The sequence below is a fragment of the Rhinatrema bivittatum genome, chromosome 8 (assembly GCF_901001135.1).
Source record: "Rhinatrema bivittatum chromosome 8, aRhiBiv1.1, whole genome shotgun sequence".
Lineage (NCBI taxonomy): Eukaryota > Metazoa > Chordata > Amphibia > Gymnophiona > Rhinatrematidae > Rhinatrema > Rhinatrema bivittatum.
In genome coordinates, this window is record NC_042622.1 from 160,879,113 (window position 1) to 160,895,451 (window position 16,339).

The 16,339-nt window shown below is 42.4% G+C and overlaps 1 protein-coding gene across 2 annotated transcripts in view; it reads right to left on the reverse strand.

Annotated features, from left to right (window-relative positions):
• MYO1C (myosin IC) overlaps positions 1-16,339 on the reverse strand; it is a 256,955-nt gene that overhangs the window by 194,743 nt on the left and 45,873 nt on the right. The gene's annotated exons all lie outside the window — the stretch shown is intronic.

A 16,339-nucleotide genomic window follows, 5' to 3' on the forward strand; every position in this document is an offset into this window, starting at 1 on the left:
GGAAAAAATATTTGCACTGGAAAATGTGCCAGTGGTATCAGAAGCATTACAAGCAGCAAAACCGGATTCATGTACACACACACACACACACACACACACACACACACAAGCCCCCTTCTCACAACAGATACACCTTGCCCCACCCAGACAGAAGACTCCCAAGCCTCAGACAAACCAGAAGAGAACTACATCAGCCCAAAATAAGTAAAACGTTGCAAGAGAGACAGATCCGGATGGAGACGATGCAGTAACTATAACAGAAGCGCACATCAGATCTCAAGAACACTGGCTGATCGAATCCTACTGCCCAGGCTCCTGCTACACACATCCTGGGAGGAATCTCAGTCTGCGCCCCCGGCAAACAATCGCTGCCATGGCTCGGCTAGCAAGAAGACGGGGCGCCCCCAAGACAGAGAGCTACACAGACATACATCGCCACACGCAAACTCACACGTATGACCTTTCATTCACACACACACACACACACACACAGCAGAAAACCAAGTGACGGGAAAAAAAAGACCAGAGTTCAATATTCAGAGGGCTTGGACAAAACTCAAGATTTTAATATTTCCCCCCATGCTGTCCATCTAATTCATTACCTGCGCAAAATTTAGCCAGATAAAGAGAGGGTCAGCGATGGAGGCATTCCACGGGCGCACTCCGATTTTAGTCAGGGAGTGCGGATATTCGGCAGTACCCAACTAAAGAGCCAAGTCCATGTGCATCAGGAGTCTGGGCACGACGTATACTTGTGAGAGAGTCTGGTCAGAGAAACACCTGTCCTAAAGTTAGCTGGATATCCAGCAGCCCGCTTCAGTCCTCGTCTCTGGCTATCTTTCCCACTCACCAGCCACACTGAATATCGACTTCAGACTCCGTGTGGTAGCCATAGTATCATTTTCTTAAATCAACATATTAAGCTAAGTCAACATATTGTTGGCTGCAGAAGGCTCAAACACGTAGGAAGCAGCAGGATGCCTATTGACTTTTAACTACCATATTAGGAAGGAATACAATTTCTCACTTTGCAAATAATTTAGGGGGATTGCCTACGTGTCACAAAACTTTCAGTCTTCATTCTGTTATTAAATGCTTTCCTGACAAAAATACAGTAAATATCCGGGCCTGTGCACTCGCCCAGAACCCACCAGTAATCGGCCGCCAAATGGAGGCCTGTGGCAACCCAATGAAGTGCGGTGCATTGGGCCTGCGATATGTTCGGCAGCTCTCCACTCCCCACCCCCCCCCCCCCCCCACCCCTTCTGTCATGTGGCTGCAGAGTGTGGGAGGGGGAGAGAGGAGAATAGGCGGTCACACCCGAGCAAACACCGCTGCACATTTACAAGGGCTGGCTAACTGGCAGCTTCCCCCACCCTGGTAGTTATATTCTAGGGACAGATTTTGGTAGTACGGGGGCAGAGCGTGTTATACATCATGTGCGCGATACATGTGTTTGGTACTGCTGGGGTCCATCCAAGGGGCTGGAGGGCATATGGGATTAGGCAGTTTGAGCTGTTAGTTGCCTGTTTTCTGTACTTGTTAGTGCAGATAGTAGGGCACATGGGGCAGGCGTGCACTACAGTCTGGTTCAGCGGTATGCTGGCACCTTATGGCGAATGGCGGGGCGTCGTGACACCGTGGGAGGTGTGGCCCACTTACTTGGGGGAACATGGCTGGGCCCAGGTTTTTACGATGCTGTCTTGCTTGGTACACGGCGGGCGGCGCAGGCTGGCTGTTACCAGGGCTGCTCGGGCACTGGTTATTTTACATGTAATAATATGCTGAATAAAGCTGCGGCCTGTTTATCCAATTCACGCCATGTCCTAAATTTGTTGCTGTGGATGTCTTAATTCCTTGTGGTGCGCTGGTATCATGTCTCATGCCTTTATGGGTTGGGGCGGAGGAGGGCAGACACTACCGTTGCGGCTGCCAGAGCTACTGAGAAACACAGTAAATTCTAGCAAAAAAAAAAAAGTGTTCATAGGTCACTTTTGTGCTTTTTTAAGTTTGGGTAGAAGATTAAGGTAAGAAACTTTGCAAATTCTTCTCAATTCACTTTTAATGTAAATAATCTCTTGCCTGGCCCTGTGACAGGCTTAGCGGTAGTGTTGTGCACTGCTGAGCAGGAGAGCACGGTTTGGTTTGTGAGCCCCTCAGCTGGTCATGGATGAGGTCGCTGCAGTGCCAGGAACTCAGCCATTCTACAACGGGATCCACTGGCTGTGCCAGGTTAGTGGTTTCTAAATTAAATAAACTGAAAATTTAAACTGAATTGAACTTTTTTGTGCCTCTCAGTAAGAGGATTGCCACTGCAATGGCGGAGCTAGCTAGCGGGGGCTTCAAATGGGGAAAGCCCCTGAACAGATGCAAATAAAGGCTCGTGGCACAATATACTCAGTTGGGAACAGTCTGACCAAGCTGGAAACCCCCATGAAGAGGAAGAAACCGGGGGAAACGCACATCCCTTGCCATCTGTACATTTTAGTATCTTGTATTTCTTTCCTAAATATCTGAAAGCTCTGCATAAGGTTCTTTCAAGCAGCAGTTCCTAAGAACTTCCCATCAGAAATCCTTCCTGGAATGTGAGCGGGTGAGGGAAGAGGTTCAGAATTTATTTCCGCAGAAGGCACTTGATGTGTAGCGCAGCTGTTGCTGCATCCAAGATGATACATGGATAGGGACTGGGTGTTGGTGCTTGCTGGCAGGAACCCGTTCAGGTTTAGGCACAAGAAGGGGAGGCTGTGGTTGGAAGAGGACCTGTTGAGGTAGATAACGGGATATGGAACTGTGTCGTCGTCGTCGTGAGGAGAACGACAGAACTGCCTTGACATGGCTGTAGAGATTTACTTCATTTAGTTTTCACTTGTTAGAGAACAGAAAGGAGCTGAGTGTTTACTTTATAAAATCCAATAAGCCTTGTACTTTGGCTCAGAAGAATGAACAAAAAAGGTTTTGTAAGAAAGGCAACTGGAATCATAAATGTTTCTCTTCAAGAAATAGGATCCTGCGAACATATTAACTAGTAAATCAGTGCAGAACTCGATGAGCACTTCCCACCCACCCCCTTGTACTGAGCCCAGTCCCTGCTCCAGTCCAATGATCCCAGAAATATTACCACTCTGTTTTCTATAGCCTGGCAGGTCAATCTCATTTTAAAGCTCTCTCGAATGTACATTTCTGTTCATATATTTAGGGAGAGAAGTTGAACAAAAAGGGTTTATTTGTGCTGGGAAAAACCGCGTTGAACTCCTGCACACATTTCTTGGGCTTCCTAACACAATATTCAGAGGTACCCAAACTGTAGACTGGTAGCTAGGAATGTATTGCATGCTAAAGTCATGGCTGCATGGGCATCTCTGATATAAATTATCACAAAGGTTTTATCTTCTTAAAAGACTGCAGAATTTGGGTTGGAAGCCCTGAGTTCTTAAAACATTTTTCAGACTGGATTTGCATGAATGGTTGTTATATAAATTAGCTAAGAGGAATTCCAACAAAGACCAGAAAACCACCCCACAGGAAGTGATTTAACAGGAAATTACCTTATACTTCCTGCTGACCATTATGCGCTTCAGTTCTAGACTTTGGCACAATTCCCAGCATTTCCTGGTTGTTCAGAAGATGGAATTTCTAACATGCACAGCCACAGCAAGAGTTGGTTACCCTTTCTCCAAAACTAATAAAAGAAACGCCTTGCTGGGTTAGACCAAGGTCCCTCAATCCCAGTAATCCCATCTCCAACAGTGGCCAACGCCGATCTCTAGAAAGTACTGGCAGATCCCAAAAGTAGACCCCATTTCTTGTTATTCACTCCCAAAGATAAGCGCTGGCATTCCTAAGTCTACCCGGCTAGTAACTGTTTATGGACTTTTCCCTCCAGGATCTTGTCCAAATCCTTTTAAATCCCGCTATGCTCGTCACCTTGACCCCGTCTTCTAGCAACAGATTCCAGAGTCTGATCGGGTGCTGCATGATAAAAGTACTTTCTGCTGGTTGTTAGTTTCATGGAGCGTCCCCTGTTTTAGTATTACTTGAAAGAGTATAAAAGGGAATGTAAAAAATCTGCCCTTACTAGCAGTGCTGCCCTTTACCTTTATGGCATCAGCGGCCTCAACAGGTTTGCTTGTCAGCAGTACAAGTCAGAGGTCTCACTAGCCATTGCCCCGGTGTGCGAGGTATAGCGGCTCCTCCCACTGGGTGAACAACACTCCTGTGCCCATGGGAGAGAGAGGGATTCTGGGGAATCGGCCTTCCGCCAGGGCTGAGGGAAGACAATTGATGGTTCTGATCCTCTACGAGGATAGGAGCAAGAGGACTGAGCTCTCTTTTCAGGAAAAAAAGGTGCCCGAAGAGAAGAAGAAATGAAGGTGAGCTCTGCAGAGTTCGGAGTCTGAAGGTCCATGGAAGAAGGGATCATTTCAGAAGCAGAGAAGTGAGAGGATGGTCCTTTGGGAGCATCAGAAAGAAAAACATAAAGGAGTATCTGACTGTCAAAGTGTTCAGAAGAGAGATCCGTGTGCCGAGACTGAGAAAAGAGAAAGAGAATATAGCCTGCTCTACCAGCACCCAGGGAGGAAGGAAACCTGCCCCAAACAGCTCACTGTTTTGCTGAACTCTGTGACGTGATCTGGAAAGAGAGAGCTTATTTTTGTGAATTGCTTTGCGCTTTGTTTTACCCTGCCACCAGTTGTAGTAAAAGCATTTTTTTTTTTGAACACCCCCTAAACAATCAGTATGGTGATTCATGGTGAGACTGGGTTCAGCAAGCAGAAGACCTCCAACATAAGTAAAACCCCAAGGGCCTTGAAAAAGACGCTCTTTCAACCCCCCTGTGCAGGAATCCCAGGAGTTCATGGGTCCTTGCGTGGTCCATGACCCTCCCCTTGTGTGCCCCTGAGCCCAAGAGCTGACCAGGTTGGGCGACACAGGTAAATAACTATTCCCCATTTACCAGTTCCACCCCACTAATCATTTTATAAAGTTTCTCTCTCTTTTCCAGGCTGAAAAGCCCTAGCCTGTGTAACCTTTCTTCATGGGAGAGATGCTCAATCCCCTTTATCTTATTTTTGTTGCCCCTCTCTGCAGATTTTCTAGTTCTGTTCTGTCTTTCTGGAGATGGGGCTCGCTAGAACTGCACGCAGTGCTCAAGGTGCAATCAATCACACCATGGATCGATACAGAGGCAATAGCATATTTTCCATTTTATTCTGCATTCCTTTTTGGATCATTCCTAACATTCTATTTGCCTTTTTGATCACTGACGCACCCCGAGTTTAGGGTTTTAGGTATTGTCCGCAAGGACTCCAAGGTCCTCTACCTGGTATTTACTTCCAATACACAACCCAGCATTGTGTACCTGTAGTTGGGATCATTTTCCCCTATCTGCATCACTTTGCACTTTTTTCTACATTAAATTCCATCTGCCATTCAGTGGCCCAGCCTCACCAGCTCCTTCTGCAGTGCCTCACAATCTGCTGCCGTTTTCACTGCTTTGAATAACTACATGTCTCTTTTCCAGATCACTTATGAATATATTAAACAGTACAGGTCCCAGTACCCATCCCTGTGGTGCTCCACTAATGACCTTTCCCTATTTCCTAGTCGTTTAATCAGCTACCAGTCCACAATAGAACACTGACAACTTTCCCATGACTTTAATTTCCTGAGGACTTCTGAAAATCCAAACACACTATAGCGCACCTTTCTCTACTTTCTTATTTACACCTTTAAAAAAATAAAATCAAATAGATTAGAAAGGCAAGAGTTCCGTTTGCTAAAATCACACAGACTCTTTCCAGTTAAGCCACGGCTACTTAGATGGCCAGTAATTTTTTTTCAATATGTTTATTTAATATGTTACATTTCTCATTTTAACATATTACATAATATATAAAAGTTGAACTAGTACAATCCAACTCACAACCCCAATGTTTACTATAAAACTCACTTTGATTTTCTCTTTTTTTTTAAATATCTGTTATGATTTCAGCTGCTAGGCCTCATCGCATCCTGACCATGACACCTCCCCTCCAGCATTCCATACTATCCACGTCAGCTCCTCACTACTCAGCCTGTATGCAGCCTCCTCGCCATCAGGAGTCCTCAGTATGTCTGCTCTCCAGCTTTGCCAAATACTTCCTCCTTACCTGCACCACACCCAAGCCTCAGCCCTGTTTCCTGCTTCAATGTATTTGCATCGAATCTGTCTTGGCTCTTTGCCCTGGACCCTGTTGCCTCGTGGCCTCCAGGCCTTCTGACCTTAGCCTTGCCTTGCCTTGTGGCCTCCAGGCCTCTGACCTTAGCCTTGCCTTGCTTTGCCTCGTGACCTCCAGGCCTTTTGACCTTAGCCTTGCCTTGCCTCCAGGCCTTCTGACCTTAAGCCTTGCCTTGCTTTGCCTCGTGGCCTCCAGGCCTTTTGACCTTAGCCTTGCCTTGCCTCCAGGCCTTCTGACCTTAGCCTTGCCTTGCTTTGCCTCCAGGCCTTCTGACCTTAAGCCTTGCCTTGCTTTGCCTCGTGACCTCCAGGCCTTTTGACCTTAGCCTTGCCTTGCCTCCAGGCCTTCTGACCTTAGCCTTGCCTTGCTTTGCCTCCAGGCCTTCTGACCTTAAGCCTTGCCTTGCTTTGCCTCCAGGCCTTCTGACCTTAAGCCTTGCCTTGCTTTGCCTCCAGGCCTTCTGACCTTAAGCCTTGCCTTGCTTTGCCTCCAGGCCTTCTGACCTTAAGCCTTGCCTTGCTTTGCCTCGTGGCCTCCAGGCCTTCTGACCTTAGCCTTGCCTTGCCTCGTGGCCTCCAGGCCTTCTGACCTTAGCCTTGCTTTGCCTCGTGGCCTCCAGGCCTTTTGACCTTAGCCTTGCTTTGCCTTGTGCCCTTTGGGCCTTCTTGCCTCTTGCCCTGCCTTCTGGCCTATATAGGTCTTGTCTTGCTCTGTGGCCTATCTAGTTCTCTTTATTGTCTTCCCCTCGGGGTCCTCCCTGCCTTGTGCTGTCTTTGGGCCTTTATGTTTCATGTTCAGTATTGTCCTTGTCTCAGCTTGTCCTGTCCTGTTTTAGTCAACTCCAGTTCCAGTCCTTGCTTGCCTTCAAGTTCCTGTTCCAGCCCTGCACTCCATTCCAGCCCTGCACTCCAGTCCAGCCTTGCCTGTTTCCAGTCTTACCCTGCACTCCAGTCCAGCCTTGCCTGTTTCCAGTCTTACCCTGCACACTCCAGTCCAGCATTGCCTGTTTCCAGTCTTACCCTGCACTCCAGTCCAGCCTTGCCAGTTCCAGTCTTACCCTGCACTCCAGTCCGGCCTTGCCTGTTCTAGCCCTGCAGTCCAGTCTTGCCTGTACCAGCTCCTACCTTCACCAAGATATACCAGTGCTGCAGCTAAGCCCTACTTGCCCCCAGATCCCAAAGGCTCAACCTGTAGAGAAGGAGGGGGCTGGCTAGGCAGAAGACTGGCCCTAGCCCTATCCTGTTGTCTCATGGAACTCCCAGGATGGTGTTCCCCGAGGCTGGACCAGTCAGTGCCAACAGTATCTCCCCCATATATACAACACTCACACCACATTCTCACCCATTCACACCCAGTGGAATGCCAATAATAATTAAAAAACAAACACACACATGTGCCACAGTGAATACAATTAAACACTCCAATAATAATTACAAATTTAACCCAATCGCTTGACTTTCTCCCCCAATAAAAAAAAAATATCTACATTGTGCCAACAAGGATTTTTTTTTTTTTTTTTTTTTTTATTATAGAGCTCATTTTCCTTAGTATTTCTAAAGATGCATATTGTATTATTGTCTCCTTCCACTGATGGTAAACAGGGAGCTCATCTTTCTTCCAACAGAACAAAATATGCTTTGCCAACATAAGACTGACATACACTTCCCCCCCCATTGGCAATCGCAAGTCTCTATCACATTCTTGTAAATATATTAAAATTTCCCTGACCATTCAATGAAACAACCCATACAATTTTCTACATAATTGAAAATGTCTCCAAAATGCAGCCAACTTATGACATTCTGTAAACATAGAGCAGAGAGAACCAACTTGATGGTTACATTTCAAATACAAGTCGGATTCCCATAACCTCATTTTGATCCCCATAATCTAGTAATTTAACTATGATATAGTAATTTGAACTTAATCTCTCTCAAATTAGTAGGTAAAGGATGGACAGAGATCTGAAAATTCTTGGATAATGTCAGAATCAGTCAGTGGCGTTCCCAGATCTGAGCTCCACAAGGAGGCCAATCGAGCCACATGGGAGTTGTTCCCATAGTCCTGTGACATCATAACCCATATGCCTCTCTCACCATAAACAGATCTTTTTCACTCGCTGGCCCTTCCGCATGGAACTCCTTGCCTCATGACATACGCATGGAGACCTACACTCCCATATTCAAGAAAAAACTGAAAACCTGGCTCTTCCAGCAAGCCTACACTATGACACCGCCCATCACATAAAACTCCCCTGTAATCTATTCTTCGTTCTACGATTAAGAATGCTCTATGACTAGGAATGCCTTATGACCACCGATTTATGCCTGATGCTTTATGACCTCTGATTATTGTATATTGTTACTCATGTTCATAGTTTTTTATCTATCTATTTATTGATTTATTAATTGGCGTTGCCTTTCAGTATTATCTACTCCCCCTGTTTATTGTTTATATATCGGTTATATGTAAGGGCCATGCCCAATAGTTCTTGTTTTTTGTAAACCGATGCGATGTGCGAACGGCCATCGGTATAAAAGAGACTTTAAATAAATAAATAAATAAATATTAAACTTAGGGACAGTATCCAAGAATGTTTCATCAACCTCAGAAAATGTAAGCTTCTTCAAATGCCCCCAACCAATGATAAGCAATAATGTTGAGCCTGCAGATAGGCAAAAAAAATGGGAACCTGGTGAAACAAGTATAGACAACCTCTTCCCTGATCTATCAATTAGCCCAGACAATATAAACCTTTGCCTTCCCAAAGCTGAAAAATAGAATTTTCCATGCCTAAAGAAAAATCGATATTATTCACCAAAAACAAGAATGGGGAAATAGGAAACTGATAGCCCAGGCTCTCTCTCCACCATTTCCAAGCTTTCCAGAGAGCTGTCAATCCATAAAAGGAGCTAATTAACTTTATTACATTTTCCTAGATTGTGTTATCCATCTATATTGCTGAGTCCATTCCTTAACTATCCTTCTGCATCACATTTGGTATTTAGGGATACCCAATCCTGAACAAACCGCAACAAACATGCAACATTATATTTGTGCAAATTAGATATAGTAAGACCTTCCTATTTTTTACATCCTCATCAAGACTTATCTGTAATCTTGGTCTTCTGGCACACCATATATACCCAGAAACCAAAAAGCAAAAAAAAAAAAACCTGTATATCTTTAGCCCTCATCCATAATGGTAACATCTATAGACAATACAATATTTTCAGTAAGACACCATCTTAACCACTACACTCCTACCCATAAGGGATAAAGGAAAAGATAAATCCCTTGCCTTGTTCAAAATAACCAGAAAATTATATTTATAAAGTTCTTTTACTGATCGAGATAAATTAATCCCTAAGTAAGGCACCGTGTTATTGGTACATGCCAAAGGAAAGGGGCTCGGCCACCTCTCCCTCGGTCTAGGATCGATGGAAAAAACTTCAGATTTGAGGAAGTTAATTTTCAGACCCGAGAATGTTCCAAACGACTCAATAACTTTGATTATTTCCATAAAGGCTAAACTTAGGCTTAGCAACAAAAGTAACATATCGGCAGCAAAAAGATTTAACTTAATCTCTTTTCTCCCAATTAAGTTGCCTTGAAAAGTATGCAAACTCTGCAGTTTTATGGCTAATGGTTCCAGGAATAAACATAGCGAAGGGGGAACAGAGGGCTCCCCTGTCTAGTACTCCTGCCCACAGTGCGTGTGTCTGAGAGAGCACCATTAACTAATATTTGAACAATGGAATCCTGATATAAAAGACAAATCCAACTAAGAAATTGTTCTCCACAATTAAATTTATCTAATACCAATTGCAGATAAGTCCATGCCACCCTGTCAAAAGCCTTTTCCATGTTCAGACTGATCAACAGACTATCGCCAGATTACTCCTTCACCAATTTAATTGCAAGCAAGGCTTTTAATAAATTTGACGTGAAAAAACGCCCTTTAATAAAGCCTGTTTGACCTAAAGATACTAATGGAAAGCTAATGCAGCCGCTAAGATCTGAATATCTTGATTTAGCAAAGAGCTTGGTCTATATGATTCAGGAAATAAAAGATCCTTGCCTGGTTTGGGCAATATTGTTACAGTGGTGAGGTTATGTCCCCTCTCAAACATCCTGGTTGTTTGGACAGCGTGCAACATATCCTTCAGGGGCAAAACAAATGGACTCGCCCAATAATTGATATAACTCAGACCCAAACTCATCCGGCCTGGAGCCTTTGCAAGCTTTAGTTGAGATTCCACCCTTCTAGTTTCACCTTCTGTAATAGGAGCTGCAAGCTTAACCCTATTTGACTCAGTCAACTGAGGAAGGGTTATATCCCTAAAAAAAGCTCTGGTTGTTCCAAGGACACCGATTCTGCTGAATAAAGTGTGGTTTAAAAACATTTGAAAAGCTGTAAGGATCATTGCTGTAGTACTTTGGGTCTCCCCTTTATACTTTAAACGTGTTACCAATGTTTTAGACTTTATTTCATAATAGGTTAGTTATCAATATGCCTGATTTCTAGCCTCGTTGAAATAATTTGTATTGAAAAAAACAGCATGCTACAATGTACTTTATAATTTGATAGTGTGTCCAAATCTTTCCTAGTTGCCATGATTTATGTTTTCAGTTAATTTAAGTGACTGACCATGAAATTTTTTCAGATGGGTCCATTTATGCATAAGATGTATGATTTTTTCCCCTTTCTTTCTATTTATGTATTAAGATATTATATGGCCTCTCAGGACACCTTTAGCCGCATTCCATAAAGAAATGGGTCCAACATCTGGCACACCGTTTGTCTGTCTATATTCATCCTATTTCGTCCTCAAAGAAGGTATAAAATCCTTACAGTAAAGAAAAGGAGACATCCTCCACTTAGGTGGCTTAGCTCTCTCTCCTGCAATTGCATGCCGAACAGTGAGTGATTTGAAAAAGGTACCGCCGACATCTCAGAAGAGACCAATCTTTCAAACAGAATATGTGCATAAAAGATAATCCAAACAGGAGTATACATTATGCACGTGAGAAAAGAAAGAGTACTCACCATCATCAAGAGAGCTGAGAGGAGATATGATAGAGGTTTATAAAATAATGAGTGGAATGGAATGAATAAACGTTCATCAGTGGTTTACTCTTTCAAAAAGTACCAAGACTAGGGGACACACAGTGAAGGGACTAGGTAATACATTTAAAACCAGTAAGAGAAAATTGTTTTTTACTCAACAGGTAATTAAGCTCTGGAATTTGCTGGCAGAGGATGTGGTGAAAGCTATTAGTGTAGCTGCGTTTAAAAATGGTTTGGACAAGTTCCTGGAGGAAAACAGTCCATAAACCATTATTAAGGTGGAGTTGCAGAAATTCACTGTTTATCACTGGGATAAGCAGCTTGGAATCTGTCTACCCCTTGGGATCCTGCCAGGTACTTGTGACCTGGATTGGCCAGTGCTGGAAACAGGATACTGGGCTTAATGGACCCTTGGTCTGATCTAGTATGGCAAGTCTTATGTGAGATGTAATAGTCTCCATGCATCAATCAAATGTAATTCTTTATATAAAAAGCCTATTCCAATATTACTTGGATTCTTTTTGGGAGGTTGACAACTTACCAATGGATTATCGGTCATATTAAAATCATCTCCTATTATATGTGCATAGCCCTCACATTAGCTCAATTTGGTAATTAAAGCAGTAAAAACAATTATGTGAATATTGGTTAGGAGCATAGATGTTAACAAGCATCACTTTAATACCATAAACAGTACCAAGAATAATAATATATTTTCCATTCAGATCGAACATCTGTCTTTCCGAAACAAAGGGGATATTCTTATGGATTAAAATAGCCACACCCCCCTGCCTTGTAGAGAATGAAGAAAAATAACATTGACCCACCCATTCTCTCTGAAGTCTGGAATGTCCCAAATCATCAAGATGTGTTTCTTGAATGTAGGCTATGTGCATTTTACGTTTGCAAAGCTCTGTTAATATTTTTTTTTCTTTTTATTGGGGAATGAAAACCATCAATACTCGAGGAACAGATGTTTAAAGTTAACCATTTTTCAAAACAAGTAACAATTTTGCAGCAATTTCATTTATAGGTAGGGGGAAGAACTCTCCAGACTAAAGTGTCCCCCCCCCCCCCCCACACACCCCCTCTACGTATCTGCGGCAAAGGTAACAAGCACAGCAATACAACAATTCACATTTCCATTCACATGCCACGCAACCAGGTCTGCAACTATACACTCTTCACTCTCCCATCCAACTTCTCCGCTAACCCACACTTACCCTGACCATTTCTGGGAGCCAGAATTCACATAATTTTAAGATGGCTTCTCCTTACACCGACTCCGGTACTCCTACTATTCTGAGATTATTTCTTCAGCTGCAGTTTATAACTCGGCGAGTTTTTCCTCCATCTGTTTTGTTTTTATATCCACAGCTTCAAAGCGATCCTCATAGTTAGAGAGTTTTTTTTAAATTTATGCCCGTCATCGCCATATTGTATGTGTCTTTCTCACGGAGCTCATCCAATGACTGCAACTTATGAAGTTGATCTGTCACGGCCGCCGAAATAGCACGTGTGAGCTCCACAGCATAGCATCAGAAATACCTTCCGCAGCCACGCTGGCCTCCAATGCCTTTTTATTTTCAGGGATAACAGGCTTATCAATCTACTGATCATGTCGCTGGTTTTCCTTATTATTAAATTGTCCATGTACACTAGACAAATGGAACTGAGGTAAAAATCGTTGGATCCTTAATTTTACTGGCAAAATTAGGACAAAAATCCGCCAACCCCAAGGGGGCTGGTCTCATAGATGACTGCTCAGGATGTCATCGCCAGAAGTCAATTTTGTTTTTAAGAATAGTTTCTACCATTTTGCCAGGCACCAGTACCAGGCTCACTGGTCTATAGTTTCTCAGATCATTCCGGAGCCTTTTTTTTTTTTTACACAGCAGTACATTGGACATCCTCCAGTCTTCAAAGTATTGTGGCTGTTTTAAATGATAGAGTATGGACTTTTAAACATTTATCTTATATTCTGCAAATCCTGCATGATCAGCGTGGATTACAGCACCACATACATAATATAAAAACAAAAGTAGTGGCTGTCTATTGTTCAAAGCTGTAAATTTAAAGTGTTTAGTTTCAGCATTCAAGGTAATGTGAGGGGATGTCCTACACATCTTAGAGGGTGTCTCCATTGGTATAATAACAAATGTGAAACTAGAACTCATCTTCAGTCTCCGCTCCAATTGCCATTGGTAAAAATCTTCAAACATATATGTTTGCAAATTCATGCTCTCATCAGCCATTCCCAAGTTGTAGAATACATTGTCTATGGCGCTGAGAGAAGAGAAAGATCTGCTGTAATTTAGGAAGGGTGTAAAAAAACGTGGTTAATGAAAGGAGGCTATTAAAATGTAGATTAGGAGTGGGTGATGTGGTAATAGTTTATTGTAAGTTGTGGCAAGAGTGTTTACATTTTTTTTTGTGATGATTTTGTGTATGTTGTTTTTATGTTGGAGTTTATAAAATAGGTTTGTAATGTCATTGTATTGTATTGATTTTTGCACATTGCTCTGAGTGATTATTTTTAAATCTGGAAAGGGCGATTCATAAGTATTTTTAGATAACTGAATAAATAAACACTCATACAATAAAATATGTAAAACAAAATAAAATGAGACAAATAAAGAAATAATCAATCATGAACAAATACTGCACAAGCCAATGCATTCTTAATCCGCCATTCAACATTAATGCACACTACCTACAAATAAAACTGATTTAACTCCTGTTACAAATCTAAAGGCAAAGTATTCCACAATGACAGGGCAGCTATAGAAAATGCCTTAGGATCTTGTATCTTGAAGATGGAAATCACAAGAACATAAGATATGCCATACTGGGTCAGACCAAGGGTCCATCAAGCCCAGTATCCTCTCTCCAACAGTGGCTAATCCTAGTCAAAAGTACCTAGCAAGTACAGAGAGAGTACCCAAATATTAAAAAGATCCCATGATACTAATGCCGGCAACAAACAATGGCTATTCCTTACTGATTATTAGCAGTTTATGGACTTTCGATCTGAGTTATCACATCGGTTTTACATTCAGGTACTATAAGTATTTCCCTATCCCCAGAGGACTTACAATCTAAGTTTGTACCTGAGGCAATGGAGAGTAAAGTGACTTGTCCAAGGTTACAAGGAGCAACAGTGGGACTCGAACCCTGGTCTCCTGGTTCGTAGCCTACTGCTCTAACCACTAGGCTATTCCTCCTCCCTTTGAACTCGTCCTGTCCTTTAGGACCTTATCCAATCCTTTTTTAAACCCATCTACATTAGCTATCTTAACCACATCCTCTGGCAACAAATTCTAGAGCTTAATTGTGCATTGCGTGAAAAAAAGTATTTTCTCCAATTTGTTTTAAATGTGCTACTTGCTAACTTCATGGAGTGCCCTCTAGTCCTTGTATTACATTGGTAAACAAATTTCTGGGAACATTTTGTTTCCTCCACAACCTTCGGTGAAACAAGTAGATTTTAACAAGCTGAACACAAATATGAATTTATTATGTCTGTATCACGTTCCGTTTGCCAGAAAAGTGCGATATAATTAAGCATTGTCATGTGTCTGTAGCGGCATAAGCTATAATGGCAATGTTGGCACCAGAAAACAAAACTAAAAATGTTTTGCCGCAGATTTTCATTTGTAATCACTGTCCGATGCTTCGCAGATGACAGTCCAACAATAGTCACCCCAGCATGGAGGGGTTCCACTTGCCTTGATACTGTTTCTCCATTTTGACAATGTCTTGATGAAACCTTTCACCATGTTCGTCACACACAGCGCCAAGGTTGTCTGGGAAGAAGTCCAAGTGGGAATGAAGAAAATGTATCTTCGATAACATGTTGCACTTCATCAATTTGTATGCCTGAAGCAGATTTTCAACCTGTTCGACATAGTTTGCTGCCTTATAGTTGCCTAGAAAGTTGCAAACGACATTCTTGAAAGCTGTCCACACAACACGTTCTGTACCTTGCAGAAGATCATCAAAGTGGCTGTCCTTCATCACAGCTCAGATTTGTGGGTCAACAAAAACACCTTTTTATCTTGGCGTCACTTATGCGTGGAAACATTTGCTGCAAATTGCTGGGGCTTGCCCGAGCAAGTTCTGGCATGATCAGGCAGAGTTTCTTGGTGTATTTTTTAAAAAGTTAGTCTCTGTTACATGTTACGTTGCTTATGGCAGTAAAAAATACAAGAATTTTAAAAATCATAAAAACTACTGTCCAGCAAGAAAATATATGTATGCGAGATTATGTTTTAAAATTTCACAATTATTGTAACACAAAATTGGCCATTTCTCAAAAACTTTAAGTGATGTACAAATTTCAAAGTAATATCTGTGATCAGCATCAAAAAATCTATTTGGAACACCAAAAGACCTGAAGAAAACCAAAACTTTGTTTACCAGTGTTATTCAAAACAGTAAATAGCCATTTCACATTTACCCATTCAAGCCCTTTCATAATTTTGTAGATCTCTATCATATCATCCCTCAGCTGTCTTGTCTCCAAACCGAACAGTCCTAACCTCTTTAGTCTTTCCTCACAGGGGAGCTGTTCCATCCACTTTATCATTTTGGTCGCCCTTCTCTGTACCTTCTCCATCGCAACTATATCTTTTTTGAGAAGCAGCAACCAGAATTGCACATAATATTCAAGGTGCAGTCTAAGCATTGAGCGATACAGAGGTAATACGACATCCTCCATTTTATTTTCCATTCCTTTCCTAATAATTCCTAACATTGTTTGCTTTTCTGATCGCCACAGCACAGTGCTGACAATTTCAATGTAATATCAACTATAATGCCCAGAATTTTTTCCTGGGTGGTAGCTCCTAAAATGGAACCTAACATTGTATAGCTACATGGAACGGCTCCTCTATGAGGAAAGGCTAAAGAGGTTAGGGCTGTTCAGCTTAGAGAAGAGAAGGCTGAGGGGGGATATGATAGAGGTCTACAAAATCACGAAAGGATTTGAACAGGTAAATGTAAATCAGTTATTTACTCTCTAAGACAATAAAAGGACTAGGGGCATTCC